Source organism: Cervus elaphus, chromosome X (assembly GCF_910594005.1).
Source record: "Cervus elaphus chromosome X, mCerEla1.1, whole genome shotgun sequence".
Classification (NCBI taxonomy): domain Eukaryota; kingdom Metazoa; phylum Chordata; class Mammalia; order Artiodactyla; family Cervidae; genus Cervus; species Cervus elaphus.
The window spans coordinates 130479329-130495385 of record NC_057848.1 but is presented as its reverse complement, the minus strand read 5'-3'; the positions used below and the strand labels follow the sequence as shown (position 1 = coordinate 130495385).

At 37.4% G+C, this 16057-nt stretch overlaps 1 long non-coding RNA gene across 1 annotated transcript in view; it reads left to right on the top strand.

The window, feature by feature from the left end:
• Nucleotides 1-393: 393 nt before the first annotated feature.
• Nucleotides 394-16057, top strand: part of LOC122690039 — a 53862-nt gene continuing 38198 nt past the window's right edge. Inside the window, exon 1 of the long non-coding RNA XR_006339964.1 lies at nucleotides 394-610. This is a non-coding gene — a long non-coding RNA (uncharacterized LOC122690039). The remainder of the gene's footprint in view (nucleotides 611-16057) is intronic.

Genomic DNA, 16057 nt, shown 5'->3' with positions numbered 1-16057 from the left:
GACAGTAGAGGTCACCGTGGAGCTGTGTATGATGGAGCTCACAGACCTGGAAACAGCCCAGGGGGTCTGAAATGATAGGAGACTTAACCATTCGATTCAGATATGTATTCTTTGTGCTCTGGTCCTTCAACAGACAGAATTTTGCCATGGTTGCCTTCAGTGTCACTTTGGTAATATAATTGTTTAGAGGAGAGAAGGTGGCTTTTATATATTGTTTACCAAAAAGAATTCCATTTTAAGCACTAAGGAACTCTGAAAAAAAAAATGGTTACAAAATGTGTTTACTTAAATATTGTGAAATGAGGATGGAAATTCGCAGTTCAGAGTATTTGTCATCTGCTCATGACTAGCAGATGGCTGCCTCCTCCTCCTCCTCCTTTGCAAGCCGAGTGACTCACATCTTACAGGGTGTGCAAATTGAAATTTCGAAACTCTCCACAGAGTAGAGGTGGCAGTGCCATAACTCGACACAGGAGAAGTGTGCCAGCCAGATAGCTTTGCCAGCCAGCATGCTGCCAAAGACTTCACAAAATGTCTCTCTCATTGGAAAGAAAAGCGTTTGCCTGTCTCTCTGCACATGTTCAATGCACCATTTCTGAAAGGATACAAGGTATGCTTCAGGCTGTGGGTGAGCCTGTCTGTTGTGAAAGGGAGCGGGTAGTCTACCATCCCAGAGTGGGGTAGTAATTGCTCCTACCAAGGTGAATCATACAAGATGGACTCACCTGTTTTGGCTTGTCAGCTCTAGGATGGTGGCAAGTCTGCCTCCAGCCATCGACAGAACAAAGTCTGAGTGATTATCACATGCTCCAATAAATGGAAGGTTAAATACAGTTTAGAAAGATACAAGTCATCTAAGTTCAAAGTTTTTTTTCCCTCTTTTGTTTAATTAAGAGGAACTCTGGGTCTGCTATGCTTAACCAAAAAATGAGGGCTGTATTTTAGGCAATTATATTTGTTTTTTAAAAATGGAGTCCTGCCAACTAGATGGACTAACAGCAAAACTGACTTTTAGTTACAGATACCACTTCCCTTCATGTAGTAGCTAGTTACCGAAGAGCCCCCTGCCCCCCCCCCCCCTGCAATGAACTGCAGATGTGAATACTCCGGTATTCACATCTTTGTGTAGCCCCTTCCTTTCAAAGTCAAAGAGAGCCTTGTAGCTCCCACTTGTGTCTCCTAGAACACTGGCTCTAGGAGAAGACAACTGTCACATAAGAAGTCTGACTACCCTGAGATTGCTTTACTTTGAGGAAGCTCAAGCTGTCACTTGAAGAACCTGTGTAGAGAGAGAAAAATGCCTGGTAAGCCCCTAGTTATTTCAGGCTTCTCAGCTGATAAGCCAAAGATGTGACTAAAGAAGCCATGCTGGACATCCGGTTGAGGGGAGCTTTCAGATGACTGACTGCAACTGACTGCAACCACCTGGGAGAACCCAACATCATCTAAATGGGCTCAGTCAACCTACAGGGCCATGAGAGATAATAATACATTTTTTAAAGCTACTCTATTTTGGTGTTTTTTGTTAAACAGCAATAGATATTACCCAAACACTTTATATTGAGAGAGTTAAATATGAAATTCTTAGCAATTGCACTTACCTGGCTCCCTTCTTTTTTTCTCACCCAAGATAGTGTTTATGAGGAAGCCTCATAATCTCTATTTTTAAAAATTTTTTTAAAATAAATTGACGTATAGTTCTTTTACCACGTTTTGTTAGTTTCAGGTGTACAGCAACGTGATTCAGTTACATAGGTTGTTGCAAGCACTTTTGATAAGGTCTGATCCTCCAATATTTTCTAAGGGAACTTAGACACTAGTGGTGTGATAAACATACAAATGAAAACAGAAACAGAATGCTCTTAGGGGCTATATCACTTGGGGACGTATTCTATTGAGCTAAGAAGTAGGAGAAAATTTGCAAGTTGCTCAACACAACAGTAGAATTGTCAGTCCTGGGGCCCCCATTCTTTGTTCATTATTGAGTACCTAGCCATCTAAAACGTGTAAATAACTGGAGATGGATGAAAATGTCATGACAAGTTATTTAGAATAATGAAGAGATGATGTTATCAAAGGAGATTAAAGGCTCTAAATTAGGAGAGCTTAGCTGAACAATGGTTAAGGAATGGCAGCATATGAGGATGTCAGTGCCAAAGAGAAAAGCCTATCTTAGTCATTTGTAGCTCTGGGTTAGAGCCAGTGAGGGAGGAGAAGGAAGAGGGACAGAGAGCAATGGAGTCGAGAGAGAGAAACAGGCTCAGGATTTAAAGTAGGACTTTTAGGTGAAAGTCTTTTAGGTTAAAGTCTTTCCAGTTAACCACAACCAATGAAATTTAAGCAGAAAAATTTTAGTATAGCAGAAAGAAAAGTACCAGCATGCCTGTCAGGAGGTATTTGTTCAGCTACTCACAGACAGTATAGACTTGGCGAGTCTCTTGTCCTCTCTGGGTCTCAGGAAGGCATGTTGTAACTTATAAAAGACTCTACAAAGGCAAAGTGTTATATCAATCATAATAAAGTGAGAAGTAGTACTTTATGATGCAATCTAAGTTCCTTTTCAACTATAAAAAACTTATGGTTCTATACTATAGAAACAGGAGACAGTTTTAGAATTTAAAAATAGGTAATTAAGCTTATAGACTGGAGATATGGATTAAAAGTTTTGGTTGAGATTTTGTGTAATACTTAAAGGAAAAAGTTTAGGTAAATGTAAGAATCTTTATTTTATTTCTTGATATATCCCAAGTACCGAGAACAATGCCAGTATGCGGCAGATGCTAACAAAAATATTTGTGGATTGACTGAATGAGCTATTCCTTGGACACTAAGGACAAAAATGGCTGAAAAAGCAGACACACCAACTATAAGTCTGTCTTTATCTCTTATTTTATGAATTTTTCTCACTTGGTTCTATTGCTTGGCAACAGTGATATCAATATTTCTAAGGAATATTTAGTGTTGCTTCTCCATTCTCAAGATAAATAGGGAAGCAGATATTTTTCCAAACTAATGTTAACTCAGTTAATTTATAATTATTTTTATTTTTGCATTTTATTAAGGAAAATCACAAACACATAGAGTAAATAGAATAGCCATCACCCAGATTCAGCAATTATCAACATTCTACAATTCTAGTTTTATTTATACCTCCATCATTTCTTACTCCCACTGGATTATATGTGGTTATTTGGGGGCTTTCCAGGTGGCACTAGTGGTAAAAGAACCCTTCTGCCAATGCAAGAGACCCAAGAGACCTGGCTTTGATCCCTGGGTCCAGAATATCCCCTGGAGGAGGAAATGGCAACCCACTCCAGTGTTCTTGCCTAGAAAATTCCATGGATAGGAGCCTGGTGGGCTACAGTCCATGGGGTCACAAAGAGTCGGACATGACTGAGCACATAGTCCCGTCCATTTTTAAAATAGATTTCCCTCCATCTAATAAAACAAAATTTAGCATTCCATTTATCTTAGCCTAGTGTACTCATTTATGGGTGTTTTAATTTCCCATATTTTTAGTATATTGCTGAGTTGCAAAGAACTTCCCTAGGGTACCATTTCTTCTGACTCTGGATTAAGTAAAATTGCACTCATTTTAGAAAAGCTCTCTGTGGATGAGTCCACTTGTATTGTAAAGAGGATTTCAGAGCTGTCCTATTTAAAAAGAGATCCATATCACTCAGATGTCTTGGTTACACCATTAAAACTCACTATAGCTGGTTAAGCAGAAAATGTATCTAACAGCTTTGAGAAGTCTCTTTAGACCTTCTGAGAGATTACAGACCCAGGTTTGAAGATATATGGGCAACACTTAAATGTCACTTCAGAATGAAAATCCAGAAAGGGATCCATCATTGCTGCCACTGGATGCAGACCCCACAGATTTCCCCACTGATCATGGGTAATGAACGCTGAACTGCTGTTATTATTGTCCCTGAAAGCCATTGCCTCTGCCATCATCTTCAGAGAGTGGTCTCCACCCTGTCCACTTCCTCATGTGTGTCTCTTTTAAACTGAAAACTCATTAACTGCACTTCATTGGTTTGAGTGTATTCATTGGCTGAGGTGTTTATGCCCTCGTTTCCAGGAAGGCTGGAAGAGTGACTTTTGGAATTCTAGGTCAGGAAAACCAGATGCATGAGGTGGGCCGATCCCCAAACTTTGGTATTCAAAAGATCTGACTGGCCACAAATTACGACATTAAAGGAACTTTAAATTGAATGGTCTTTGAAGTAATTCCTAGACTGTATGAAAGGGATAATACAGTTGATGGACCTACATGTTAGAAACAATTGTTCATTTCTTCTTGAGAAGGGGGAAATCATTATTCTTTTAACTTAGAAAAGCCATGTGCGCTATTTTCTCTATCTTTAATATCTTCTCTCTTCTGGATTCTCTCTAAAATCTTCAAACCTCTTTCATTTTAGAGGTCTGTAGCAGTATTTCCTCCTGTTCTAAGCTTCCCCCACTCTACCACCTGAGAATTTTTCTAAAATACTTTGTATTCTAAGCCATTCTCTGACACTGTATTTTCTTTGCTCTGCAATTTTCTCTCATTTAAAAAAAGTTTTCTACAGCATATATGCTTCCCTTTATAAGGAAGAATGTGTCTCAAGAGCTATAAAAAGACAATGTTAACTGATATACACTAACTCACTCCCCAGGAATTTCACAATTACAGGCATGTTGGGATACTTTTTCTAAGTGAATGTAGTAAGTCATCTATTTTCTACTGAAAAAAAAAAGAAAGGAAAAAAGACAGACTAAGGAGGTAAGATGTTTGCTTTTATAGACTTAGAAGATACTGTAAAACATCTATAATTCATATCAAACATCTTTCATTTGACCTACATCTTCCATTACCTCCCTTTCTGTTACTTGCTGGAAGATCATACTCACTCTTTCAAATGAAATTTGGATAATTTTCCTTTCAAATGACAAAAGGGCTTTACATTAGGTAAAGAAATACTGAAATGTGTTTATTATACATTATCCAGAATAATAAAATAAATATACCAAAGGTCACTTTAGAAAATGATTTTATGTGTAAAATAACTTATGCTAGCCTTCCCTGAGGGATATAAACTATAAAGCTAGCACAAAAACATTTCTCTCCAGTTAATTTTCTTCTCTGTGTCACTAAAATACCAAACTCAGCTACTTACATAATAATCACTGGTAGAGTCACTTTAAATGTTTGAAACATTTAAGTTGTCCTCTCTTCCTTTAAGAAATATAATTTAATAGGCAATTCAGTGAAAATATACTCCCAAAATGTTTGATGGCTTGAACTGAAATCAGCCATCAGGCAAAGCCTGTTTTATATCGTTTAGATTTTTTGAGGAGTCAGGTTGGATTTTTTTTATTTTGTTTTGCATCATAGAATGCAAATGAAACATTTAAGAGATAGAGGCCAAACTAAATGTCAATGTGAAATATGAAATAAGGTCAACTTTATTCTGATTAATCAACTCCTGGACTTGACTAAAACACAGAGTTTCATAATAAAAAGGGTTTGATTATTTTGAGGTCTTTGTTACTAGTTTAAGGGAAAAAAGTATTAAAATATTATTTATTTCCTTCCATAAAAATGTTAAATGCCTACTTTGAAACAAACAAAAAAATAAGATTTGCAACCTCCAATAAACACTGACAGAGGTACGAAAGAGAAAAAGCAATTTAAAATTTAAAATAAGCAGTTTGCATTAATTTTCTATTGCTGTGGAACAAATGACCAGAGATTTAGAAATTTAAAACAATAGGCATTTATTATCTTAAAGCTTCCATAAGTCAGGAGCCTGGTCACCACTCATCTGGGCTCTCTGCTCAGGGTCTCACAAGGCTACAGTCAAGGTGTCAGCTAGGCAGTATTGTCATCAGAGGCTTGACTGGGGAAGGATATCCTTCCAGGTTCCCTTAGGTTGTTGGAAGCAGTAATTTCCTTGACTGTAGAACTCATGGCAGCTTTCTTTTTCAAGGTCATTAGGAGAGTGGAGAGCTAGTCTGCTCAGAGGCTTCGGTATAAATTGGAAGGTAGTCACAGGAGAGCTAGCTCATTATCTTTGCAATATTCTGTGGGTTAGAAGCAAGTCACCAGTTCTGCCTGCTACTCAAGGGGAGGTGATTATACAGAGTGAGAACATGGTGGCCATAAGAACAACTTAGTATGGGGTAGAATTCTGTTTCCACCACATTAGAAGCACAATTTAAACAAACACCAATGAACCCCAAGGCAGACAGTTTACCAGAGAGAATGCCCTTTGATTAACATACTTGTTGGTATTTATAGCTATAAGATTAATAACCACAAGATTCCCTGGTATTTAAAGGATTTAAAGGTAACCTGTTGAAAGACTCTTGACTATGCAAAACCTAGCAGAGTACACTGCCCAGCTGTGGCCTTGGCCAATTTTCAGCTCAGGCCACAGATGAGCTTCATGAGTCCACCCTGTCCACAGTGTGTAGGGTCACGTATAAGTATACCGAGCATAGACAATCCTGCTTGTGACGCTACTGATGAATTACTCCTACTCAAATCAATAGGTATTAAGACCCTTGAGGGACCTACAGGGTCTGTTCAGCCACTGCAAGCAGAGTCTTCCTTGAATGTCAGCAGTGAGTTTAGTCATCTCATGAGGAGAATCAAGCAGAAGTGAGGTTAAGCACTCTTCAGGTGAGAAAAAAATAACATGGTGAGTAGTAAAATAAGGAAATGAAGGGCTGCACTTCCCCCTTTTGAAAGCATACTTTGCCTCCAGGTCTTCAGTTCAAAGTCTGTAGCCTGTATGCATTCTCTTTAGCACGTGTTCATTTACAAAACCAGGATTATGGAGCAAAACTAATGTGGGAACTGAGGATAATATACACTTTAGATATTTTCCACATCGTGGAAAGAAGAAATAAACTATATTCTTGTGTTAGTTTGGATCCTCTGAGAAGGAGATGCTGAAATAAAGTTAGAAGGGCAAAAGGTTTATTGGGGAGAAACACCCGCGAGGAAACAGGATTTGGAAAGGAATGCTGCATCTGCCACAACTCCATATGGCCTACGGAGGTCACAGATTTGACCTTTAGTTAAAAAAAAGGAAAGTTTCTGGTTTTGTAGGATTCAGGCCCTGTTTACAACAAGGAGGACTATTTCACAGAACCTCAGGGGCTTAGGCAAATTCTCAGAGGTTGTCCATTTCAACTGTTCATCTTTAGACAGGAATGCAGTGAATCATTCTGATGGTGGGGGGTGGGGGGTGGTAGGCGGGGGGACTTTCCCATCTCTGAGAAGGTCCAGGTAGGTGGTTTTACAGATCTCTTGTTTGGCTAGTTCATTAAGAGGTTGCAGACATTTGAAAATTTCTAAGTGAATCCTCCAGGTCTACTCCAGGTTAGGAGCAAGGCAGTATTTTCTTGTGGTTCCTTTTCTTTTGCTAGGACCTCATAGGTTGGGACTTACTCGTATCCTCTACTATTATCCTCTTCTTATTGTAAACACTTTCCCAAAGAGAACTCATCCACTGCCATGGTTTTAATTTTTATCTGTAGAGTTGTTCTCAACTAGGCTATTTTGCTTCTCAGGGGACTTCTGGCAATGTCTGAAGACGTTTTGGTTGCTATGATTGGGGAAGTGCTACTGCTATTTAGAGGACAGAGACAATGGATGCTATTAAATATCCTACAGTCCCTCACAACAAAGAATCATACTGCACAAATTTCCAACAGTGCCAAGGTTGAGAACCCCTGCTGTATAGAGATGATTCCAACTCCAGATCTCCTACCCAGGTTTCACTTGCAAGCTCTACATGGCAAGATGAAGAATTTTTGACCTATTTTCTAAATAAAGTTAAAAGCAAAACCACCAGATAAAGAGATGCAGGGGAGCAGAGCTGACCCACAGGAACAGTCACAGTGCCCACCTAGGGTTCACAATATTTTAGGTGCCCTCGAAAATGTTTTAACTTCTTTTGAAATCAGGAGGAAACAAATGAATATGACAATGATGAATATTTAATAACGAATTAGCCTATACCAACTCAGTGGTAAAGCATAATTTTTAGGGTTTTTTTTAATTGGAGGAAGAGACTCATGAAGGCAAAAGTGTCTAGGGGCCATGAAAATCATAATACAGTCCTTTTAGGGAGGAGAAGGAGGCATAGAAAATGTGGAGAGTGGGTAGACTGTGAAACATTATTGTGGGCAGTGGGAAAGCAGCTTTAGGGAAAAAATGTATGAGTTTTGGTAAGACTACCAGGTGTTATTAAGTGCCCACTTGCAGTTGATATTCATCAATTTATAGGCATATTGATTTGTTTAGTGCTGGAATTCTCTAGCCAAGCTCAGCTGCATGGACACAGCAGAGGGCAGGCAAATGTTTGGGATGTTCTAGCTCTGGCCATTTGGAGTAAAGGAGAGAGAAGTAAAGGAGATCAGAGACTTTGCAAGAGAATTTATAGAATAATGAAGTGAGGGAGTGAAACTGGACAAAGAGTGAAGTAACAACAGAGTGGAGACTTTGGATTGAGATTAAAAAGTCAATGAATTAGAGATTACTTAGAATGAAAAAACTAACACATATGTCCTGATTTGTGAGATTTGGGGAAGCTAGAATGTGTCCAAATATCTACTCCGGTATATAATAAAAGCTAGAAAATTTGACAACATAGATTTTGTTACTCTAGGAGTTGCTAGAGTCATTTTGTCAATTTGTCAAACTCGCCAATTTCTCAAGTTCTCTGTTAAAATGCAGACATTATTGAGAAAGGAAAAAAAAACTATATTCTTAGCACCTTAACTTATAGCTAGTTATAACTGAGACCAATAGGGAATAGGACCTTGAATGTGGAACTAGGAAGCACACCAATTCAAATAAAGATCTATTTGCCAAAAATCAGTTCAACTTGTAGAATGGCCAACATGACAAATTGCCAATTGCAGTAATATTGATTCACCAAAAAATTATTTCTGTTTATTAGCATAAAATTTGTAGCAATCTATGTCGAATGAGACAGTTCACCAACCACTGAAGATTTTCTAAAGCTTAATTTCAGTTAATGTAGTTTAGCTTGGGTTTCACTTTTAATTTGCTGCAACTATTTTACCACAGGGATTTTACCATAGATTTATCAGTCTCAGTTGAAGCTCATTTTCTTGGGTGATTCACATTTCAGAAATTGAGCACATTTCATCTGCTTCTTGGGAGACAGCTATCCAAGGCTCTCTCTTGTTTCTGTACATCTTGTAAGCAAGATAAGCATCTTGTAAGCAAGACAAGACTGTCTTTGTTCTGGATTGTCTTTTCAAGGATATTTGTATAGTGAACAGTGTCTCCCTCCTAAGCAAAGGACAAGAATGTTTACTTTTCATTTCAAAAGATTCGGGTTCCCTAAGCTCAGAATTCTTCTCTTGTAATACAGCTCTGTGTGGGTGTGTGGGGGGATATCATCTGGCCCTCTACTCATCGCTTTTGGGAACTGGGGCTCAGGGAACCTGCACCAATGTGCTGATAATCTAGCTTTGCTGTTTCTTTGAGTAATAAATTTCACTTCACTTCTGACCTAGGAGTCTCCTGTCTTATGTTGGCACCCATGGAACTGTGTCAGACTGAGTTTTTAGACAAGTGGAGTGAAATCTGAGACACTTCCTAGTTCTTGACACTGCCCAAAACTCATGCAAAATATTCATCTTTATCAAGTCTGTTTAACAAGTCTGAATTAAAATAATTGCAAAATACTATGAGCTGAATTAAAAATACGTTGGATGAGCAAATCCTTCTACCTCGGTTCTGAAATCCTTAGTGTTTGAGATATGAGCAGCACTTGTAATTTGAAATACACAAGTAATTCTCAGTTTAAAAGGTCATATATCCAAAGTATTGAAAAATCTAGAATTCATTGAACTTTAGCTATCCATGATGAAAGGCAGGCACAAAACAGCTGGAGAAAAACTAGATTCCGTGAAATCTTTTTTTTTTTTTTTCAGTGAAATCTTTATGCTGGTAACCTAAACCGCACAAAAATCTCCAAAAGCTGCTACAAACATCCCAGCCAATCTGAATTGCTATAAATGTTGTAAATGGCTAAATGAATCAGTTTTTAAAATAATTTGATAAATTTAGCAAATTTCTCATTCATTGACTCAGTTTAGGGGAAAGGGAGGGGTCAGAAGACTTGGAGAGGTGTGGCAGGCACCAAGGAGATGTCCCTAACAGCATGGTTTAAACAAGAACACCAGCCTGTGGCCAAGGAAATCTTCATAGGTAGATAAGAACTAATCTCATTTGGCCTTTCTCCACAGAAGCTGGTACAAGATAATTGCTCCATCAGACTGAAACAATCACATCTAATAAAAGCTCTAGTGATTAAGAGCTGATGTTTTGCTGACCTAGGTTCAAGATGTGGCTTTTACAATTTTACCTAATCTCCTAGAACCTCAATTTCTACATCTTAAAAGTAGATATAATCGTTAACATTTGTTTCTCAAGGATATTGTGAGAATTAATTGAAATATGCATTTAAATTGCTTAGCATGAGATCCACCACATAGGAAGTGCTTAATAGTCATAGTGTGAGATATTAGTAAAAATTAATATTTTTATATTGGAATTTCAAAGTTTTTTTTTTTATCAAATATACTTATTTCCTTGCTTACTTTTGTGTTTTAGTAACTTTTTCTTTAAACATTTAAGGGGAAAAGGCATAGAGATATAGCACTTTCTAAAGAGCATATTGGGTGAGATGGATGTATTTTAAAGAATCCAGATACTGCATCCCACTTTAGATTTTGGCAGAACAGCAAACAAATTTTGCAAAGATTCTGTCCTTTAATTATTACGCCAGTATGTATTAAAAGGAATTTAATCTACGTGGTGTTTTTGATCCATTTGCAATTAATAAAACTATGGTGTTGTAAAAAGTATTTGATGTTCAAGCAGTTATTTACCTCCTACTTTCTTTATAAGTTACCCTTTCCTTTTGGAGGTTTACTTTTGGAAGTTGAGTGACATGGCAATTAATGTTCACCTAAGATAAGTCTACTTTACTTTGAATACTTAGTGCTGCAGAGTCAGGTAAATACCATGACTCAGTATCCCTAGAGGTAGAATTATTGTCTTTATTGTCAAATAGACAACTTTTTGAAGAGAGAGTACCCTAAGCTGAATCCTGCTACCTTCTCCTAGATGGAAATTGGTGAAAACAGGGGTAAATCTGGGTACTACTATTATTTCAATGACTACTGTTACTGGCTACAATTTATTGAGCACCTACTATGTGTTAAACTCCTAACTTACATTTACTTATGATTTAATTCTTGTAACAGCCCTATAATGTAAACATTATTACTACAGTTTTGCTGATGAGGAAACAGGCAAGTTTAAAGAACTTGCTCAGGATTATTCAGTGACAGAGCAATATGCCACTGAACCCTTAGTCCATCATTTGGTGCTTCAACTGGGCCTGAAAAACTTTGATCTGAGATTAACAGTGTTCTGGATATATCCCAGGAGTGGTCTGAGTTAAACTAGCATGAACCAGAGTGGGGTAGGGACTGGTCCCACCCACTCTGGTGGGAAGGTAAAAGAAAGCAAGATATTGAAAGAAGAAGGTGTGTTGTAAGATACTAAGGAAATGAACTAAGTCAGTATAGGTGGGTTGATGTGCAGTGTCCAGATTTAAGACTTATGTCTGATGATTGATCAGCTATATATGTGAGTGTGATGTTCTGAATGGGTCCAAAATTTATTATAGGGGTGATTAACTGTAACCCCATTAACGGAGAAAGAAGATGGTGGAGGAGTAGCAATTCATAGCAGTGTTAGCTTTCTGACCATAATGCAATTAATTTAGGAATCATTTTCAGGAAGATAACTACACATAATCTTTTTAAAAATTGTTTGGAAACTAACAAATATAGTTCACAGTAGCTATTGGTCAATAAAGAAATCATAATGGAAATGAGAAAATATTTAAAACTGAATAATAACTGAAATTTTGCACATCAAAACTTAGATGCCAATAGAACTTTATTTAAAAACCAGAAAAAACTTAGATGCACATAAAGCTATATGTAAAGTAACATTTGGGGCTTTCCCAGCAGCTCAGCAGTAAAGAATCTGCTTTCAATGCAGGAGCTGCAGGAGACACAGGTTCGATCCCTGGATTTGGAAGACCTCTGGAGGAAGGCATGGCAACCCACTCCAGCATTCTTGCCTAGAGAATCCCATGGACAGAGGAACATGGTGGGCTACAGTTTAAAGGGTCACAAAGAGTCAGACATGACTAAAGTGACTGAGCACGTACTCATGCAAGGTAACATTTAGACCTTTAAATGCATATATTAAAAAAGAAGTCTGAAACTGATCTCAGTAAAATAAACAAAAATAAATTGTAAAATGGGAAAAATTAAAAATAAGAAAAAAATGAATGAAATAGAAAAAATATAGAAATCAACAAAATAAAAAAAGGCGCCTTTGAAAAGACAAATAAAATATATAGACCTCTGATAAGACTGTGTAAGAAATCAAGGAGATAAGGAACAAATAATCAATCCTATGAATATATAAGAGATATTTACTTCAATGTATGAAGAAAACATTGGTAGAACTTAAGGGCTAAACAGACAAAACCACAATTATACCTAGAAACTTCAAAAGCCCTCTCTTAACAACTATAAAACAACTAGATGAAAATCAGCAAGGATATAAAGCTCAAGAATACCATCGACCAACAGGATCTAATTCACATTTATAGAATATTTCATCCCACAACAGTAGAACACACATTATTTTCAAGTTCCTGTGAAATATTCCTCAACATAAACCATATTCCAGCTCATAAAACAAGCCTCAACAAAATTTTAAGTTGAAATTATACAGTGTATTTTCTCTGATCATAATGGAATCACACTAAAAATCAATAATTATTGATCATAATGGAATCACACTAAAAATCAATAATGAAAAAAAAAATCAATAATAGAAAGATATCAGGAAAATCTCCAAACACTTTGAAATTAAACAAAATGCTTTCTAACAACTCATGGGTTAAAGAGGAAATCTCAAATGAAATTTAATTAAATGAAAATATGACATATCAAAATATGTATGATGCAACTAAAGTAGTGCTGAGAGGGAAATTTATAGCATTAATGCTTACATTAGAAAGGAAGAAAAGTCTCAAATCAGTAAGTCTGTACCTCAAGAAACTATAAAAAGAAAAGAACAAAATAAAGCAAAACAAGTGGAAGAAAGAAAATAATACAAATAGCAGAACTCAATGAAATGAAAAACAAGAAAACAAATGAGAAAATCAATGAAACAAAAAGATGTTCTTTGAAAGATCAATAAAATTGACAAACTCTAAGAGATACAAAAATAAAAAGAGAGAAGACCCAATCACCAACAATAGAAATAAAATTGGATATCACTTGCAATCATTAATAAGGATAAGAGACTATTGCAAACAACTTTATACACATAAATTCAACAACTTAGATGAAATAGACCAATTTCTCAAAAACCATAAATGATCCAAACTCAGCCAATGTGAAATGGATCATCTGAGTTTCATGAAGATTAGATTGTGGGCATCTTTGGGGCCCAGTATTCTGCTTACCTTAGCTCCCAAGTAGGACTTATTTCATGTATGGCAATCATTGTAATCCACTATATCAACAGACCAAAGAAGAAAAATCACATATCAGGAAGGGTGTTGGACAAAATTCAATACCCATTCGTGATTTTTAAAAAAGAAATCTTAGTGTCGCAGTTCATTCTGGCTGCTATAACAAAATACTAGAGATTGGGTGGCTTATAAGCAACATTTCTGGAGGCTAGGAAGTCCAAGATCAAGGCACCAGTATAAATGGGGGAGGAGGGCTCTCATGCTGGTTTATAGCTGGTGTTTTCTCACTGTGTTCTCACATAGTGGAAGGGAGGAGGATTCTCTGAGGAGTCTCATTTAGAAAGCACTATTTCCATTCAAGAGAGCTCTACCTCATGATTGAAGCACCTCCCAAAGGCCCACATCCTAATAGCATCATCTTTGGGGATTAGGATTTTAACTAAGAATTTTGGAAAGACCCAAATCATTTAGATCACAGCACTTAGCAGACTAGGACTAAGGAGGAATGCCCTCAGGGTGCTAAAGAGCATCTATAGAACACAGGTAATCTCATACTAAAGAGTAAAATGTTGAATAATATATCCTTAAGATCAGGAACCAGATAAGGGTGCCCATTCTTACTGCTTTTATTTGATATAGTATTGGATGTCTTGGCCAGTACAATACAGCAAGAAAGGGATATAATAAAAAAGATTCATATTCAGAACATATAACTCCTGCAAATGAATAAAAATCAAACCACTGAGAAAATGTTTATTATTTTCTTTACAAGAGAGCAAATACAAATGGCCAAATAACATAAGAAAAGAAGCTTATCATTAGTAATCAGGGAAAACTATAATGGAATACCAATGCAGAAGCTCTATAGCTGCAAAATTTATGAAGTCTGACAACATCAAGCATTGGTGAGGTTATGCTAAAACAGAAAGTTTTATACATGCTTATGGGAGTGTAAATTTGTGTAATTACTTTGCCAAAGTGTTTGGCATTCTCTAATAAGGTTGAAAATATATACTTTAATCTCAGACATTTGTGTACCAGGTTATATGTTCAAGAGTAGTCATGCAGTTTTTGTAAAAGCACAATTTGAAAAAAATTGATTTATCAATATAAAGGATTGTTGTAGGATATTCATACAATGGAATCTTATTAAGTAATTTCAAAATCAACAAAGTAAATATGCAAAATTACATATTTCTTCTTATATGCTGAGAGAAAGAAATTTCACAAAAGAATTCACATACCATAATTTCATTTTATGAGACTCAAACAGGGCCTGGATAGTGCTCTACAATTATTTGTCAAACTGTATACATTTTAATGGACTTTTCTATATGTTTTATTTCACAGTACTTAAAAATAATAAAGGAAATCAAAATTTAAAATTTCACAATAATAAAATATATTAAAAGAATAACTGCATACATCCAAATCAAAACCTTTTAAAAATATTGGAGTAACCCAAAGCAGAACAAAAACTAGTAAAGATAAAAGTAAAAATCAGGTGACATCATCAAGATGGTAGCGTAGGAGACCCCAAACTTCATCTGCCCATCAAGATCAGTAATTAGCTATCCATGAACAAAAATCAAACAAAAAGTAGCTCTGCGAGTGCTCTGAAGTCTGCTAAAGTCTACTTCAGCAGTGGAGCGGAACCAAAGCATGTGAAAATAACCACACAAAAAGGGAAGGAAGACAGTTTCATTTTGCTTGCATCATCCCATCCCACAGCCCACTGGCACTGTTCAGCACCCAGAGGAAATTCCCAGCTAAAAAGAGTTCTCCCAGGGAAAGGAAGAGTGGCATGAAAGAGCAGCTTTCCTAGCCCTTCAGTGCACTACACAGTCTCCACTTCAGTTTCCACCATGCCAGAGACTGACAAAGCAGAGATGCACAAAGACAGCAAGGAACAAGAACTAAAAGCAAGGACTACCAGTCGTAGTCACAGTGGGAGCAACTGTGGCTCCCAGTGACCTGCTCTGTAGACAAACCCAGGAGCTTTTGCCACTGAAAAAAAACTAAGGGCCAGCACAACTGCAACAGATCCCCTGCTGGTTACACTCACACTGCCCCGTGGCTTTTTGCATTCCTTGATGCCCCCTGCCTGAGTCCCGCCCCTCCCCCCTCCTTCCTCCTGCTCCCTGCATCTTCCAGAGTCCAGGAACTCTGCAACTGGACTAGAGAAAGACACCAGTCTTGACCCTTGCGGCTGACCCACACTGCTATGCACTTACTCGAGGCTAGACCCTCCAGCTGTACACCGGCCTGCCCCCGAGCCTGATACCCTTCCCTGGCCTCCACTTCTGTGCTAAACACCTAGCACAACCATGGGAGAGCATGCCAACAGCCAGGGTCCCCGCAGCAGCTTGCGGACTGGGATCAGGCCGCATCTTTTATCATGGACGTGCAACACTGTGTTACCTGTAGCTAGTCCCTCCACCCGTGAA